The following is a 16,594-nucleotide window of genomic DNA, read 5'->3' as shown; positions in this document are numbered from 1 at the left end:
TCAAGAGAAGCAATTGAAATCAGCCAGTGATGTTCCTTTGAAAGGTAGAACATGTTGATAATGATAAGCAAGATAGTTTGAATATTCTCGGGTTTCGATGCTTAGTGGATTGAACAGGAGCCTTGTAAGCTCCATTCAAGAAAAGCAATTTAAATCAGCCAGTGTTGCTCGTTGAAAGGTAGAACATGTTGATATTGATAAATAAGAGAGTTATTTAAATACTTTCGGGTTTCGATGCTTGGTGGATTGAACTGGAGCCTTGTGCTTGTAAGCTCCATTCAAGAAAAGCAATTTAAATCAGCCAGTGTTGCTCGTTGAAAGGTAGAACATGTTGATATTGATAAATAAGAGAGTTATTTAAATACTTTCGGGTTTCGATGCTTAGTGGATTGAACTGGAGCCTTGTAAGCTCCATTCAAGAGAAGCAATTGAAATCAGCCAGTGATGTTCCTTTGAAAGGTAGAACATGTTGATAATGATAAGCAAGATAGTTTGAATATTCTCGGGTTTCGATGCTTAGTGGATTGAACAGGAGCCTGGTAAGCTCCATTCAAGAGAAGCAATTGAAATCAGCCAGTGTTGCTCATTGAAAAGTAGAACATGTTGATATTGATAAGTAAGAGTTGTTTGAATATTTTCGGGTTTCGATGCTTGGTGGATTGAACTGGAGCCTTGTAAGCTCCATTCAAGAAAAGCAATTTAAATCAGCCAGTGTTGCTCGTTGAAAGGTAGAACATGTTGATATTGATAAATAAGAGAGTTATTTAAATACTTTCGGGTTTCGATGCTTAGTGGATTGAACTGGAGCCTTGTAAGCTCCATTTAAGAGAAGCAATTGAAATCAGCCAGTGATACTCGTTGAAAGGTAGAACATGTTGATATTGATAAGCAAGAGAATTGTTTAAATATTCTCGGGTTTCGATGCTTGGTGGATTGAACAGGAGCCTGGTAAGCTCCATTCAAGAGAAGCAATTGAAATCAGCCAGTGATGTTCCTTTGAAAGGTAGAACATGTTGATATTGATAAGCAAGAGAGTTTGAATATTCTCGGGTTTCGATGCTTTGTGGATTGAACAGGAGCCTGGTAAGCTGCATTCAAGAGAAGCAATTGAAATCAGCCAGTGTTGCTCATTGAAAGGTAGAACATGTTGTTATTGGTAAGTAAGAGAGTTGTTTTAATATTTTCGGGTTTCGATGCTTAGTGGATTGAACTGGAGCCTTGTAAGTTCCATTCAAGAGAAGCAATTGAAATCAGCCAGTGTTGCTCATTGATAGGTAGAACATGTTGATATTGATAAGCAAAAGAGTTGTTTGAATATTCTCGGGTTTCGAGGCTTAGTGGATTGAACAGGAGCCTGGTTAGCTCCATTCAAAGAAAGTTGCTTGGAAATGTTCTCTTCCCGATTACTTGGTGGATAGTTTGAGATCTTTGTATGCTCTGTCCAAGAAAAGCAATTGGAATAAGCCAGAGTGGCTCAATGAAAGATAGAACATATAAATTCTGATAGATGAGGACGTTAGTGGGAAGCTTCGAATCAGCCAGTGATGTGTGGATGAAAGGTGCGATTCTGATATAGAAGAAGCACAGACAAACAGACGTCTCACTCTACTCACTTCCCATCGTTTCCCTTTTTAACGAATTATTCAAATATTCTGTAGTTCGCAAATCGCTCGCTCATGGCACTCGCATCGTTTTTACTCCTGTTTGACGTTTGCTTACTACCACTATCTATTCAGTGGATTTGCGAACCACACCAAAATTAGCATTGGGCGATTATGTTTTCGTAACGATGATTTTGATCGCATTTTGTTCCAAGTGATGTCTGTTTGTCTGTGGAAGAAGTTTGAATGAACATTAACCAGTTTCAGGTTTCAGGAGTCTTGTTAGCTCCATAAAAAAAACTGAAAATTATAGATACATACTGACTTACACACAAGATGTAAATTCTAATACGCAGCAAATTTTTTTTAATTTTCTATGTTCTGGAGCATGACAAATAGTTTGCATCTTCACAGTTAAAGGTGGCAATGCTGGAACAGCTAGTATTTGATATTATTGATTCCAGCAATCATGACGTGTATTCAATAAATAAAGATGCTTGATCTATTATCAATAGATTGAATTCAGAGTAGAGAAGAGGATGGATGTAGTGATATGAAGTGCATGATAGGAGTTAAAAAAAAATAATGTCGGGATATGATTTGAGAATTAATGTTTCTGGCATTCTTTCATTTTTATATTCCCGATTGTTAATATTTTATGTGAAACAAATACAAATTAAATAATTAAAACAAAAAAAAAATGAATGCTATTCGCTATTTTTGACCAGTGTGCTGCGAAATGAATGAAAAATGAAAACATCGCATGAACGACTGGAAGCTAGTTTTCCCGCTGCGTTCGAATGAGCGGGAGAAGACAGACGTTGATTGCAGGGCCGTTACATGATATGAACGGGTAGGAAAGTATGAATGGATGTATGAAAGAGAGAGATGGATGGATTGTTGAGTTGTGCGAGGCATGGGTCGACCGTCGCGTCGCGATGCGGAAGGAATTCAGTCTGTTAACTAAATTTGTGCCGTACGCACGTTTGTGCCGTACTTACGTTTGTGCGTTGCAAGTGAGTCGGATTTTTGCCGGATCGTATGATCAGCACAGGCATTTCGGCTGTTTACTACATATTTTTAGGAAAATTTTCCACGAGTTCGGGGATGATGACACTACTTACTTTGCAACAACGAAGCATCGTATGTAGAAACAAAGTTTTTCTAGAAAAATAAAAGCAAATTTTCCCATAAATCAAAAAAAAAATATGAACTGGACAAGGAACTGGACAAAGTTTTCCACAGTTGAGAAAAAAAACTGCAACTGTCAATGGCGCGCGGCACAAGACTGCGCCAGTGCCCGCCATGTACAATGACCGGAAAGGAAATTTGCTGACAGACAAAACAATGGTGGCAGCCAGGTGGAAGGAGCACTTCGAAGATTTGTTGAATGGCAGCAGCAAAGGAGCACCCAGGAACAGGATTAACATAATGGATGACGGTCAAGCAGTGGAACCACCAACACTGGATGGGGTTAAAAAGGCCCTTAACCCATATCCGCCCAGCGTCCTATTTATAGGACAGTCCTTCTGATGTGAATATCTCCAGAATTATGCAAAATTTTAGAATACTTTCTTCAGAGAAGATGGTCTCCACACCCATACCTTGCTCATTGTGGACAATATAGTTTGTGACTGGTTCACTATAGGTGGCGTAAACGATGCGTAAAAAACATATTTCCATAGAATCTTGACAATGGTGAATAATATGTAGTTCCTTTCTTCGACAGAGTTGTTAATCAATACATACAAAAGTCAATGTGTGTATGATAGAATGTGTATATGCTTGTTTGTTTATATGATTGTATGTTTGTCTATTTGTATGTTGATATGTATGTATGGTGGCAGCCAGGTGGAAGGAGCACTTCGAAGATTTGTTGAATGGTAGCAGCGAAGGAGCACCCAGGAACAGGATTAACATAATGAATGACAGTCAAGCAGTGGAACCACCAACACTGGATGAGGTTAAAAAGGCCCTTAAGGAGCTGAAAAACAGCAAGGCTGCTGGGAAGGACGAGATCCCGGTCGAACTTCTTAAGCACGGAAGCGAGCAGCTACATCAATCAATCACCAGATTATTATAAAAATTTGGGAGGATGAAGAATTGCCCACCAATTGATTGGATGGCCTCATATGCCCAATCTACAATAAAGGGCACAGACTGGAGTGTGCCAATTACAGAGGGATTACCCTTTTAAATTCGGCGTATAAGATACTGTCGCGTGTCCTGTTCAACAGACTGCGACCTCTTGAGGAGTCCTTCGTCGGCGAATACCAGGCTGGTTTTCGTGAGGGCCGATCAACGACGGATCAAATGTTTGTCCTGCGGATGATCCTAGATAAATTTCGGGAATATAACTTGCAGGCTCACCATCTGTTCATTGATTTTAAAGCAGCGTACGATTCAGTGAAAAGAAATGAGCTTTGACAGATAATGTCAGAACATGGTTTTCCGGCGAAACTAATTAGACTGATACGCGCAACGCTGGATGGATCAAAATCAAGTATTCGGATCGCGGACGAAGTGTCTATGTCGTTTGTGACCTTGGATGGATTGAAGCAGGGGGGTGCTCTTTCAAATTTATTGTTCAACATTGCACTCGAAGGAGCGATTAGGAGGTCGGGCGTGCAGAGGAATGGCTCTATAATCACACGGTCGCACATGCTCCTCGGTTTTGCGGACGATATTGATCTCATCGGCATCGATCGTAGGGCAGTGGAGGAAGCTTATGCTCCTCTGAAGAGAGAGACAGCGAGGATAGGCTTGACGATTAACTCTACCAAGACGAAGTACATGATAGCGGATAGAGACAGAAGCAGGCCTAGTAGTGTTAGTGCTGAGGTAGTGATTGATAGGGAAGTATTTGAAGTTGTTGAAGAATTTGTTTATCTTGGAACACTTCTGACATGTGACAATGACGTTTCCCGTGAAGTAAAAAGGCGTATTGCAGCTGCAAATAGGGCCTATTACGGATTGCGAGCTTAGGTCCCGTAACTTGCAAATGCAAACAAAATTCACTCTGTATAAGACGCTGATTCTTCCGGTTGCCCTCTACGGTCACGAAGCGTTGACGTTAAAGGAGGTAGACCTCAAAGCTTTTGGTGTTTTTGAGCGCAAAGTGCTGCGGACAATTCTCGGTGGGAAACAAGAAAATGGAGTGTGGCGCAGACGCATGAATCACGAGTTGTACCAAGTGTACGAAGATGCGAATATTGTGAAACGTATAAAATACGGGAGGTATCAGAAGGTATCAGAAGGCCGGCTCCAGAGGCACGTTATCCTCCATTTGGGACATTTGTGCCATCGCCAAAATAACAGCCTATTTAATCATCTACCTGAGGGAAAAGGAAGGAAAAAGGATTTGGATGGGGATAGGGACAGGTAGGGAAATAGGAAAAATACCCTGGAAGAGGGTACTAACGCACAAGCGTACCACAATGGGTTCAAACAGCGCCCTGAAAAGGGCACTGTAATAACGCATAAAGCGAAAGAGAGCCTATAGCTCTTTACCACAGCGGGTTAAGAACAACAGAATATCCTGAAGATTCAGGTTTCTGAAGTCAGTTTCACTTAATAAGTGTTTACCGAATACTCGGAAACGCAGTTGCGCGAAAACTGGACAGTTACATATCAAATGATACGAAGTTCCATAATCGGATTCACAGCTATCACAGGCAAATGAATCAGCTTGCTGAATATTCGCCATGTGATAGCTGAGTCGGCAGTGGCCAGTCAATGCTTTGACCAGCATGCTGCAATTCTGCTTAGACAGATTAGTTAGATACTTCGCCACCCGTAGAGATGGCTCAGCACTATACAATTTGGTTTGACGACATGACTCCAAACTATTCCAATATTGTCTGTGTTGAGTGACAGCCCAGATGTGAATCTGAAGCTTAATCCAACACTTCGATATCGGAATAGCTGGCTCAGGGCCAATGAAGTCATGTGATGCTCCAGAGCGAGCTAACTCATCAGCCAATTCATTTCCAGCGATGGAAGAATGACTAGGTACCCATAGAAGGTGAACAGCGTTTGCTGAATTCAGCTCCTCGATTTGAGTTCGACAAGCGATAACTATCTTCGACCTGGAGTTGGCCGAAGCAAGTGCTTTAATAGCAGCCTGGCTATCTGAACAGAAGTATATTACTTTGCCCATTACGTGCTGCTGAAGTGCTGATTGCACTCCGCACATAAGAGCAAAGATTTCGGCCTGAAAAACGGTGCAGTGTTTACCAAGTGAGTAAGACTGATACAGCCTTAGCTCACGAGAATAAACACCAGCACCTGCTCGACCTTCGAGAAGGGAGCCATCAGTGTAACATACGATGCCGTCTGAAATACTTCTTTCCAGATAACCAGATGTCCACTCTTCCCGGGAAGGGAATTTCGTGGAAAATGTCCTATAATGAAAATTACAAGCAATTGTAAGATCACTTGGAGCAAGGACAATTTTGTCCCAATTCACCAAAAGTGGAAACAACGAGGTATGTGTTGAACTGCGGTTCACAGGAGTTTCCTCTAGTAGACCGAGTACCCGTAACCGGTAAGTGCAAGAAAGGGCTTCTTGTTTGAGATGAATGTGTAGTGGGGCAACGTCAAAGAGAACTTCTAGCGCTGCCGTAGGAGTTGAAGAGAACGCTCCAGACATCGCCATTAAGCACATCCTTTGGAGATGGCCTAATTTTGATTGGACCGTTCTCACTTCACCCTTTGGCCACCACACAAGACATCCATAAGCCAACATTGGCCGAACCACAGTTGTGTAAATCCATTTGATATACTTGGGTTTTAGACCCCAAGTTGTACCAAAAGTACGCCGGCATTGCCCGAAGGCCATACAAGCTTTCTTGATTCTGAACTCAATGTGAGGTGTCCAGGAAAGCTTGGAATCAAGAATGACTCCAACGTACTTTACCTGTTCAGTCACATCGATTTCAGAATCAAAGAGACGCAAAGGTCGAACGCCATTACGGTTTCGCCTTTCCGTGAAAAGAACAATAGATGTTTTACTCGGATTAACCGAAAGGCCATATTGGCGACACCAACCCTCAACTACCTGAAGGGCGTTTTGCATCAGGTCGAAAAGGGTGCTGATGCACATACCAACTAACAATGTTAGGTAGTCGTCGGCAAAACCATAAGTAGGAAAACCGCTATTATTGAGTTGCCTCAATAGCGTATCTGCTACGATATTCCACAAAAGCGGTGATAAGACTCCCCCTTGGGGGCATCCACAAACACTCAATTTCCTAATCCCTGCTAGTCGCAATGTCGAGAAGAGATATCGGTTTTTGAGCATTTGGTGAATCCAATTGGAAATCATTGGAGATATACCATGACTCCGTGCGGCTTCCAATATGGCATCGAAAGGCACGTTGTCAAAGGCACCCTCGATATCTAAGAAAACACCCAAACAAGATTGCTTTTGAGCGAATGCTTTCTCGATATCGTAAACAACCTTGTGTAAAAGAGTCACAGTGGACTTACCAGATTGGTAGGCATGTTGGTTCACATGAAGAGGCACGTTGGCCAGATGAACATCACGGATATGATGATCCACAATGCGTTCTAAGCATTTCAGAAGAAAAGAGGTCAAACTGATAGGTCTGAAACTCTTTGCTTCTTCATACGACGCACGACCCACTTTCGGAATAAACTTTACAGTAATATCCCGCCAGGATTTGGGAATATACCCTGTAGCAAAACTGCAAACAAGTAGTTTTTTCAAAACATGTTTGAAATAATCAAATCCCTTCTGAAGCAAAATAGGATAAATCCCATCTGCCCCAGGAGATTTGAATGGAGCAAAGCTATTAAGAGCCCACTCAATCGAGTCTATAGTTACAATACTCCGAGCCGAAGCTAAAGAATCATAACTACAAGAAAAGACATCAGGATCATCCGAAGATGTAATATCCACACATCCAGGGAAGTGTGTGCTGAATAAGCATTCCAGAACTTCCTCATCAGAGGAAGTCAGATCGCCATTTGGCAAACGAAGTTCGTTCACCCGGAAATCCTTAGATTTCGCAAGGATTTTGTTTAACCGACTGACTTCACTCAAGCTGGAAACATTTGTACAAAGGTTTTTCCAGCCGGATCGTTCAGCAGACCGGAGAGCTTTCCTGTAGGCCTTGCGAGCCGACCTGAAAGCCTCCGAACCAGCCGAACGTCGTCTGTTCCAACTCTTTCTACATTGTTTCCTGAGTTTCACCAGATCAGAGTTCCACCAAGGGGTTCCTCTTGTGATCTTCACAGACCGTAGAGGGCATGCTTCTTCAAAAGCTTCCATGATGAAGGTCGTTGTAGTATCAACGGCATCATCTAAATCACTTGGAGTGTCAATGGATGGTGAATATCCATGAAATTTGGCTGCAACCAAATCAGTATAAAGATCCCAGTTTGTTGACCGAGGATTCCTGAAACGCAATGTTTGTGAAGTAACATTTAAATGTTCAAAAAAGATATAGCGATGGTCAGATAAAGATTCTTCATCTGACACATGCCAATTGGTCAGCTCGTGACTAATTCTGCTAGAGCAAAGCGTTATATCTAACACTTCCTCTCTAGCAGATACCATGAAGGTTGGGCGGTTGCCTATGTTAAGTAATGCAAGATCTGTACTACTTAAGTACTCCATCAAACTGGAGCCTCTCAAGTTAATGTCTGAGCTGCCCCAGATGATATGGTGAGCATTAGCATCACTGCCAACAATTAGCGGAAGGCCTTTTGAAATGCAGTATGCGATGACTTGTTTGAAAGCATCCGTAGGGGATGGTTCATCATGTGGTAAATACACAGAACAATAGACGTATTTCCTGTTGAGGTTTCCAACAGATACATCAATTGTGATAGCACATACATCTCTGGTGGTTAGTTCAGAGATGAGTGTAGCAACTATTGCGTTGTTGACAAGCACACAGGCTCGAGGCATGACACGCGAGTTTGCCATTTCATGTTTACTGAAAGTGGCAAACACCGGGTTCACAAGGTTTCCTAGATAGAAATTTCCCTTACGAAAGTAAGGTTCTTGTACCAAGGCCACTTGGGCTGTACCATTTTGCATAAGTCTGCAAAGATTGATCGTTGCTGTTCTTTTATGCTGAAGATTGATCTGAGCTATCCTAACCGTAGCCACTACCCAAACTAGGTAAGATTAAACTCTTCGCAACAGCAGCACAACAAAGAACAGCAACAATAAAACCAAATCGGTATCGATTGGAAAACGCCAAAGGCGAGGATACACAGAATACACTGTGTAAATCGCATAATGCGAAACCATATAGGTGAAAATTTAAACTAATTAACAACATCTTCATAATCCCGCCCTTATTTAGCCTCAAGTGAGACTAAAGAAGGGCAGCTGATTGTCTCGGAGAAACACAAGGTCCACTGCACCATTGCTCCGGTTAGCGCAGTAAGGGCTACATACTGTGGAGGGCGCCCTGGTACTCCACAGGCTCCGTTAGCGGTTAGGTTTTTATTAGACCCCCCTAGCCATTCATTCCTAGGCACGGTAAGCATAAAGCCGCATCACACCATGAATTAGGGGTCACCTGTTGGTGGATTCTTACCACCGGAACAGGCGGTCCGTAGTGTTATTCTTAGCCAATTGAGACAATCGCTACCGACACTACACAGCTATCTAGGCTGATCGAGAAAAGAAGTTAATATTGATGATCAACTTCATACGGACTCGAACAGCCGAAGCGAGCTTAGGTCCCGTAACTTGCAAATGCAAACAAAATTCACTCTGTATAAGACGCTGATTCTTCCGGTTGCCCTCTACGGTCACGAAGCGTTGACGTTAAAGGAGGTAGACCTCAAAGCTTTTGGTGTTTTTGAGCGCAAAGTGCTGCGGACAATTCTCGGTGGGAAACAAGAAAATGGAGTGTGGCGCAGACGCATGAATCACGAGTTGTACCAAGTGTACGAAGATGCGAATATTGTGAAACGTATAAAATACGGGAGACTTCAGTGGGCTGGACACGTAGTGCGAATGTCTGAAGAAAGAATAGCGAAAACAATATTCAGCAGAGAACCGATTTTTTTCTTCCGAATTTTTTTCAGGCAATCCTAGATCATAGAAATATCTTCTATGGTTCTTAGAGCAATACCTGCTCAGCTTCTAACCCGCAGAACCAGAAGTCACCAGGAATCATGATCATGATCTCTCTACACACTCAAAACAGATTTGCGAGCTCGGCAAAAACGCGCACAGCCGTGTGTTCAGCAAAGCTATAAGCTGTTATCTCAGCAAAAAGTGACGTTTGTTAGCTGACTCTCAGCAAAACGTTTGCCGAATCTCAGCAATGAACTGTCAAAATTGCTGTGATCCCGGGAAAATTGTTGTTTGCTGATCGCTCGGCTGTGCAAATCTCGGCAGAAGAATGGAAAAATGCTGATATCTCGGCAATCTGAATTAAGTGTGTAAGGATTCCATCAGATATTATTTACGGGATTCCTTCAGGAAAAGTTCAGAGATTTCTGCCAGAATTGCTTTAGAAAATCCTGAAAGGGTTCATTCAAAAATTTTCACCACCATTCTTTCATGGATTTCTGCTGCAAATACTTCACAGATTCATTTTAGTATACTTTCAAAGAGTTCTGTCGAAACATATCCAGAGAATCCTAACGGAATTCTTTCTACGAGCCGGCATCCTCGCTAGGGATTTATACAGCAATTCCTCCCGGGATTTCTTCTGTGATTATTTCAGGGATTCCTATCACGCTTTCAGCTGAGATTCCCTCAGATTTCTACAAGATATGCCGCTCAGAATTCCTTCAGTAAATCCTCCCGGGATTCCTTCAGGAGTATCTTCCGGAAATGTTCTTCCCCCGCAGAGTTATGTTTTCAGACTTTTGTACGTAATTCTAAATTGCAATTGGTAGATCGAATAAAATTTAATTTTTGGGTGGTTTATCATTTTTCATGTAGCCGAAAAACACATTATCATTTCGATGTATCTTTGAAAGTGCCCAAATAACACTATCAAATCCACATATTGTTCACGAATAAAAAATCATGGAGTTGTACGAACATAAGTGGAGAAGCCATGGAGAGTATGTCTGGTTGAAATTTTATATCGAAATATGGAATAATGATGAACCTGGGCGAGATAGTGGAATACCTGTAAGTACGAGATACTGAAGACGACCTTATAGTTGAGGTCGAATTACGTATCTGTCAAAGGATACAAATTAAAAGGAACAGTACTTAACACGAATTTCTTTTTAAAACATGCAACATTTCTGAAAAGTTTACGTATGGTGAGTACGTAAAGAGAGTTCGTGGGGTACTGAAGGAAAACTCAATAACTTTATTTGAAACCATTATCTGTGTAAAATTTAACTTCTACAGTATTTTAACGTTTGGTTATGCTACACATAAGGACTGTATCGGAAATTAACTATAAACGTTCACAATTGCCTGAAAAATAATCTGTTCGAAATAAACATAACTTTATTTTTGGAGATACTATAAAAATTTCTTAAATTAAGAATGGCAGTTCTGATTTTCAAAAAATAATCATTTAACTTGGACTTTTATCTCAAAGATTGAACATATGTTTTTTTAAAATTTTGGACACCTCCTAAAAATTTGAAATTGCAAAAAACTGTGGGAAAAAAATCAATTTTTTTCTCTTATTTTTGCGCAAATATATTCTTTTCCAGAATGCTCATGATATAGGAAAATTATTTTTATCAAGAAAAATTCCCTCCGCAGTTTAGGGCAATTCCTAAAAATAAAAAAATGTCATTTTTCGAGGTACTCTTTTTTTATGCGTCTTCAAAGAACGATTACGCAAATAAAAAATACATAAAGTTGAAAATTTGCATTTTTTTCGATTAGGTATGTATTTAAACCTCTTGAAGAGGTAGTTTTACCAGAGAACGGAATTTTATAGCCTCTGAAGATATTTAAAACAGAGCGGCAAAGTTCGACCAAAAAGTAGGTGTTTTTTGGGATAGACCATATTCTTTATGTTGAAGGTTTTTCTATCCAAAATAAGAATTTTAAAAGTCGGTTTTGAGTGATATGTCATGTGTACATAACTGCTAGTAGTAATCATTATTTTCCAGATTTTTCCCCGTACAATTTTTTTTCGCTACAAATGTTTGAAACGTTAAAAAAATAAAAAAAAAAACATGCAGTTTGTACAGATTGTTATTTTGTGTGGTATACTCATAGAACCATATTTTCAATAATATAAAACATTTTTCAAATTTCTTCATGCTGGTATAAACTTAACTATATTGTGAAGATTTCATAGAAGAACCGGAATGAAAAGACCAACCGTGTGTCGAGATAGAGCAATTTGAATGTTTATAGTTAATTTCCGATACAGTCCTTAGTGAGCACTCTTTATTTGATTTGTTTAAACAAAAAAATTGAGAAATGTTGAACACTGCAGTCGAAACTGATTCTGTCACATTCTCCCGAATCCCATTCGCCCGAATGTAACAAACGCCCGAATGTAACAGACGCCCGAATATTTTTTAAAAATGTCACGATAAAAGTATTAACTATTTTACAAACTTATCTGGACTTTATCACTACATGTTTATTTTTTAAATATAACTATTTAACTAAGTAAAATCGTTCTTTTCTCAAAATTAGATCTAATTTCCGATAAGAACAAGCGCAACACCAGTTAAAAAAATCAACCAATCACCTGGCTTGTACGCTTTACCAACTTGTCGTTTTTTTCGGTGATTTTTCTTGACTTTTTAACTCTTCGGGGATTGCAGTAAACGCAGGACATCTGTACTGGTATTTCTTTCCTCCAGCTGAAACTGTCTCACTACATTATAAATCATAGGCTGACCATACGTCCCGTATTCAACGGGACAGTACCGTTTTTATGACCTTTTGGTTATCCCGTCGTATTGAGGAAAAAGGTCGAAATGTCCCGTATTTTTCGGAAAACGAGCATCTTAGTGTTAACAGAAAAAAAAACTTGTTGATTAACAAGCAAAGGTTCATCCTGTTAAAATTTAGAGTTAAATATTAATGATTTGAAATACCGAATTATTCCCTAAGAGCTTACTGAAATTCACAGTTCAATAGGTTTTTCGTGCTTTTATTCAAATTCTCAACAAGTTTAAAATGTAGTTTGTGAAGTGTTATGCAATAATTTTGTATTATATTAGAATATTATTCAGAAACTCTACAGGAATATACTGGAATAAAATATTAATTTCTCATTTTTTCTAAATCAATCATTTTTAATTGAAATTATTAAGTCACGCAGAAAGGAGTTGAAGATAAGCAACATAATCATTCCAATAATGTGATTTATCGGAAGTTTTGATTACATCAACACTTTTTGCATGATTAGAGATTTCAGATTTAAAATGCGAAAAACAAAAATATTTGTTGAAGGAATCTCATACATTTCTCCTAAAATAGTTGCCCATAAATATGAAGAAAAAATAAAAATATTCCAAACTACGACTATCATAAAATAATTACATTTAAAAATAAACATACAGAGTTTTAGAATTTTCAATCATTCTTCAATTGCAAAAAATTAAGAAACAATAAATTGTTATAACTTTGAGACATAGTCTTGTGATTGTTTTGGTGCGACCTAAATTTCGAAAGTTTTTCAGATTTGTATGCTGTTATGGTTTTAAATCACATGAACATGGCTTCTCAAACTTTTAGCCAAAAATAGTAGAATTAGGAGGCGAATTTAATGATGATTTGGACTGTAACTAAGACAACTCTTATTTTTTAACCGATTATGAATCATCTTCAATTGGCTTCAAAATTAAATTTCTTAGAAGTTTGTTGAAAATCACTTTTTTAATACTGCGGAAAAACATCTAATTTCATTGTCTTTTCATTGTTTTATAATTATTTGACTTTTGTACGTTTTAACTTTTTAATTGTTCGATTGATTCCTTCTTAAGTAACAATGACAGCTGAATAACAGCTTATTCAGCCAAAGTTTTCAAAATCAAGTTTAAGAGCGGCTTATTCGTCTGTTGTACAACAACAATGTTTGTTGCGTTATCTTTTAACATAATTTCAAAGATAACTTTAGTGGTCTCAGAACTTTGTTTACACTCACAGGTTTTCTTATGAATTTTGCTTTTATAAGAGTACACAAATTTGTATATCTGAGAACTTTTGGAACATTATCGTTCCCTAATGTGTATATGAAACAATTTATAATTTCAGCCTTAAACATTTTGTATGCCTCGTATTTTATGCTCATATGTTCCGTTTTTATCTTGTTACTATCTGGTCAGCCTACATTTTAAATGTACTCTCGACGATGGGAGAAAAAAGAATAGCTAGTTTGATCAAAACATGAGTCCTTTTTATAGCAAGAGTTTATTATCTGTTTTGGCTATTGTATATTCCCTTCATTGTTATAAAACAAAGCGACACGATTTCAAGGTTGAAGTCGTTATAAAAAGAACAATTGCTATAGAGCATGTATTGTTTGTTCTGTTTATATATGCATGCATGTGCGTACATTTATGGAGTGCGGAACCCACTTTCTAACCAGTGCATCTACCTTCAAGGTTATTCTACATTGCGTTCTTTTGTAATTAACCGTTATGTGGCCGGCAAACTTTTTGCTTTTTTCTACACCGTGTATTTTAAATGGGTGCTGGGAACCCGGGTACCCTGCCGGCCACATAAGGGTTAATCAAATGTATTGTTGCGGTCCAAGGTTACTACTTTTAATTCTACTCAATAACAACTTTCTCCACACTTATTAGAATTTATGTTGTTGAGCGAACGGACTTGTTATTACTTTGAGTGAACACTATTATTAGAAAACTGTAAAATCAGAAGTAAAAATGGTGAATATACTGGAGAAGTTAAGTGTTATTTATCGAACAAGTAATGATACTAGTAATCAAATGTATGTATTTCAGGATGTATGTGGACCTGTATACACGTGGCCAGCTTACATCAAAAAGATTTTGCTGTCCAAAACTCTCAATTATAATGAGTGATTGAAATTAACAAGTTTGTTTTTACCTTAATGGACTGCGTGATCCAATAGAGTGGCAGTTTTTCATTATTTGTATTAAGGGACCGTCTTTCAATCGTTATAAATCAGATCTTTTATCGTTGTTTAATTATTTTGAGATGGAGAGTACTCAAAGTCGCTATTTTTCTTATTGTACAACTCATAGACGGTTATGAGTTTTTAAATGGAAAAGAAAGACATCGAGGAGGGCATTAGTTCCAATATGTTTATTTGATTTGATATTAATAAAGAATAAAAACGATTCCATGTATTATTTTAGTTTTCGATCTATTATATAATGAAGCTCATGGAGGAATATGATATTTTCAAGAAATGATCTTTTCGGGCGAATGGTCTTTTCAGGCGAATGGAATTCGGGCGTTTGTCATTCGGGCGAATGGTTTTCGGGCGAGTGTGACAGAACCGTCGAAACTACATGAAATTACAAGGACCATGCATTGCACACTTTTAGGCGTTTATCGGGTTATATTTCTGCCCCAATTTATAAATTCCATTTCTATTCTTTTTGAGTGGTTATCATCTCCCTCACTTGCTTAGAGCTGTATTGTATCTGTACGGATCAGAATATAACGATAGCGTAGAAGTTGTGCTAAAATAGTACTCGAGAAAATTATCAGATATTGAGAACCTACAATGAAGATTTTTTTTTGGAACTACACCATAGACTTCCATTTTTTCGTCAAATCATGCTTATTCTATTGGAACTTCACCTTTGATAACAAATTTATTTAAAGATTTAAATTGTGAGACACCTTGGGCGTTAACGGGTCAAGGAGCTGAAAAACAACAAGGCTGCTGGGAAGGATGAGATCACGGTCGAACTTCTTAAGCACGGAAGCAAGCAGCTATATCAATCAATCACCAGATTATTATAAAGATTTGGGAGGATGGCCAGCTGGTTGGATGGCCTCATATGTCCAATCTACAATAAAGGGCACAGACTGGAGTGTGCCAATTACAGAGGATTACCCTTTTAAATTCAGCGAAGATACTGTCGCGTGACCTGTTCAACAGACTGCGACCTCTTGAGGATTCGTCGGCGAATACCAGGCTGGTTTTCATGAGGGCCGATCAACGACGGATCAAATGTTTATCCTGTGGATGATCCTAGATAAATTTCGGGAATATAACTTGCAGATTCACCATCTTTTCATTGTTTTTAAGGACAGGGTACTTGGAGTACATAGCTCAAAATTTCTAGAGCACCGTTTTTTAGAACCGTTGAACGGATTTGGATGAAAATGCATCACACTAATTGTTCAGTGGTTGTCAACAGCGTGATGCATTTTAGTCTAAATCCGTTCAACGGTTCTAAAAAACGGTGCTCTAGAAATTTTGAGCAATGTACTCCAAATACCTTGTCCTTAAAGCAGCGTACGATTCAGTGAAAAGAAATGAGCTTTGCCAGATGATGTCAGAACATGGTTTGCCGGCGAAACTAATTAGGCTGATACGCGCAGCCCTGGATGGATCAAAATCAAGTATTCAGATCGCGGACGAAGTGTCTATGTCGTTTGTGACCTTGGATGGATTGAAGCAGGGGGATGTTTTTTCAAATTTATTGTTCAACATTGCACTCGAAGGAGCGATTAAGAGGTGAGTCAGTGTGTTTCCAAAGTGGTAAAAATTGTGGCCTGGCCCTCGAAACGAGTGTGCCGTATATCGGATTCCCCTCTAGGTCGCGACTGCATCCAGCTTGGAAACATTAAACGAAACTATCATGCTGCGAGCGAGCCCCACTGTGCAGAGCTTTAGCGTGAAGTAATAACTGGATACGCAGAACCCTCAATTTTAAGCTGCACAAAAAGTGACCCATAATGATGTGATTATCTATGTTCCTTGGCACAATAATTAGTCACTTAAATGTTGCCTCAAATAAGCTTAAATTTGGTGCGATCACATGATTTTTCACATGAAGAACGTGAACTATACCTTTGCTCTGATGGCGATGCCATTTTGATCTTGAAATTC

At 39.1% G+C, this 16,594-nt stretch overlaps 1 protein-coding gene across 1 annotated transcript in view; it reads left to right on the top strand.

Annotated features, from left to right (window-relative positions):
• Window positions 1–16,594, top strand: part of LOC109430237 (T-box transcription factor TBX6) — a 436,935-nt gene that overhangs the window by 316,662 nt on the left and 103,679 nt on the right. The gene's annotated exons all lie outside the window — the stretch shown is intronic.

This window comes from Aedes albopictus, chromosome 2, assembly GCF_035046485.1.
Source record: "Aedes albopictus strain Foshan chromosome 2, AalbF5, whole genome shotgun sequence".
Lineage (NCBI taxonomy): Eukaryota > Metazoa > Arthropoda > Insecta > Diptera > Culicidae > Aedes > Aedes albopictus.
The sequence above is the reverse complement of the archived record's forward strand: the minus strand, read 5'-3'. Positions and strand labels throughout refer to the sequence as shown.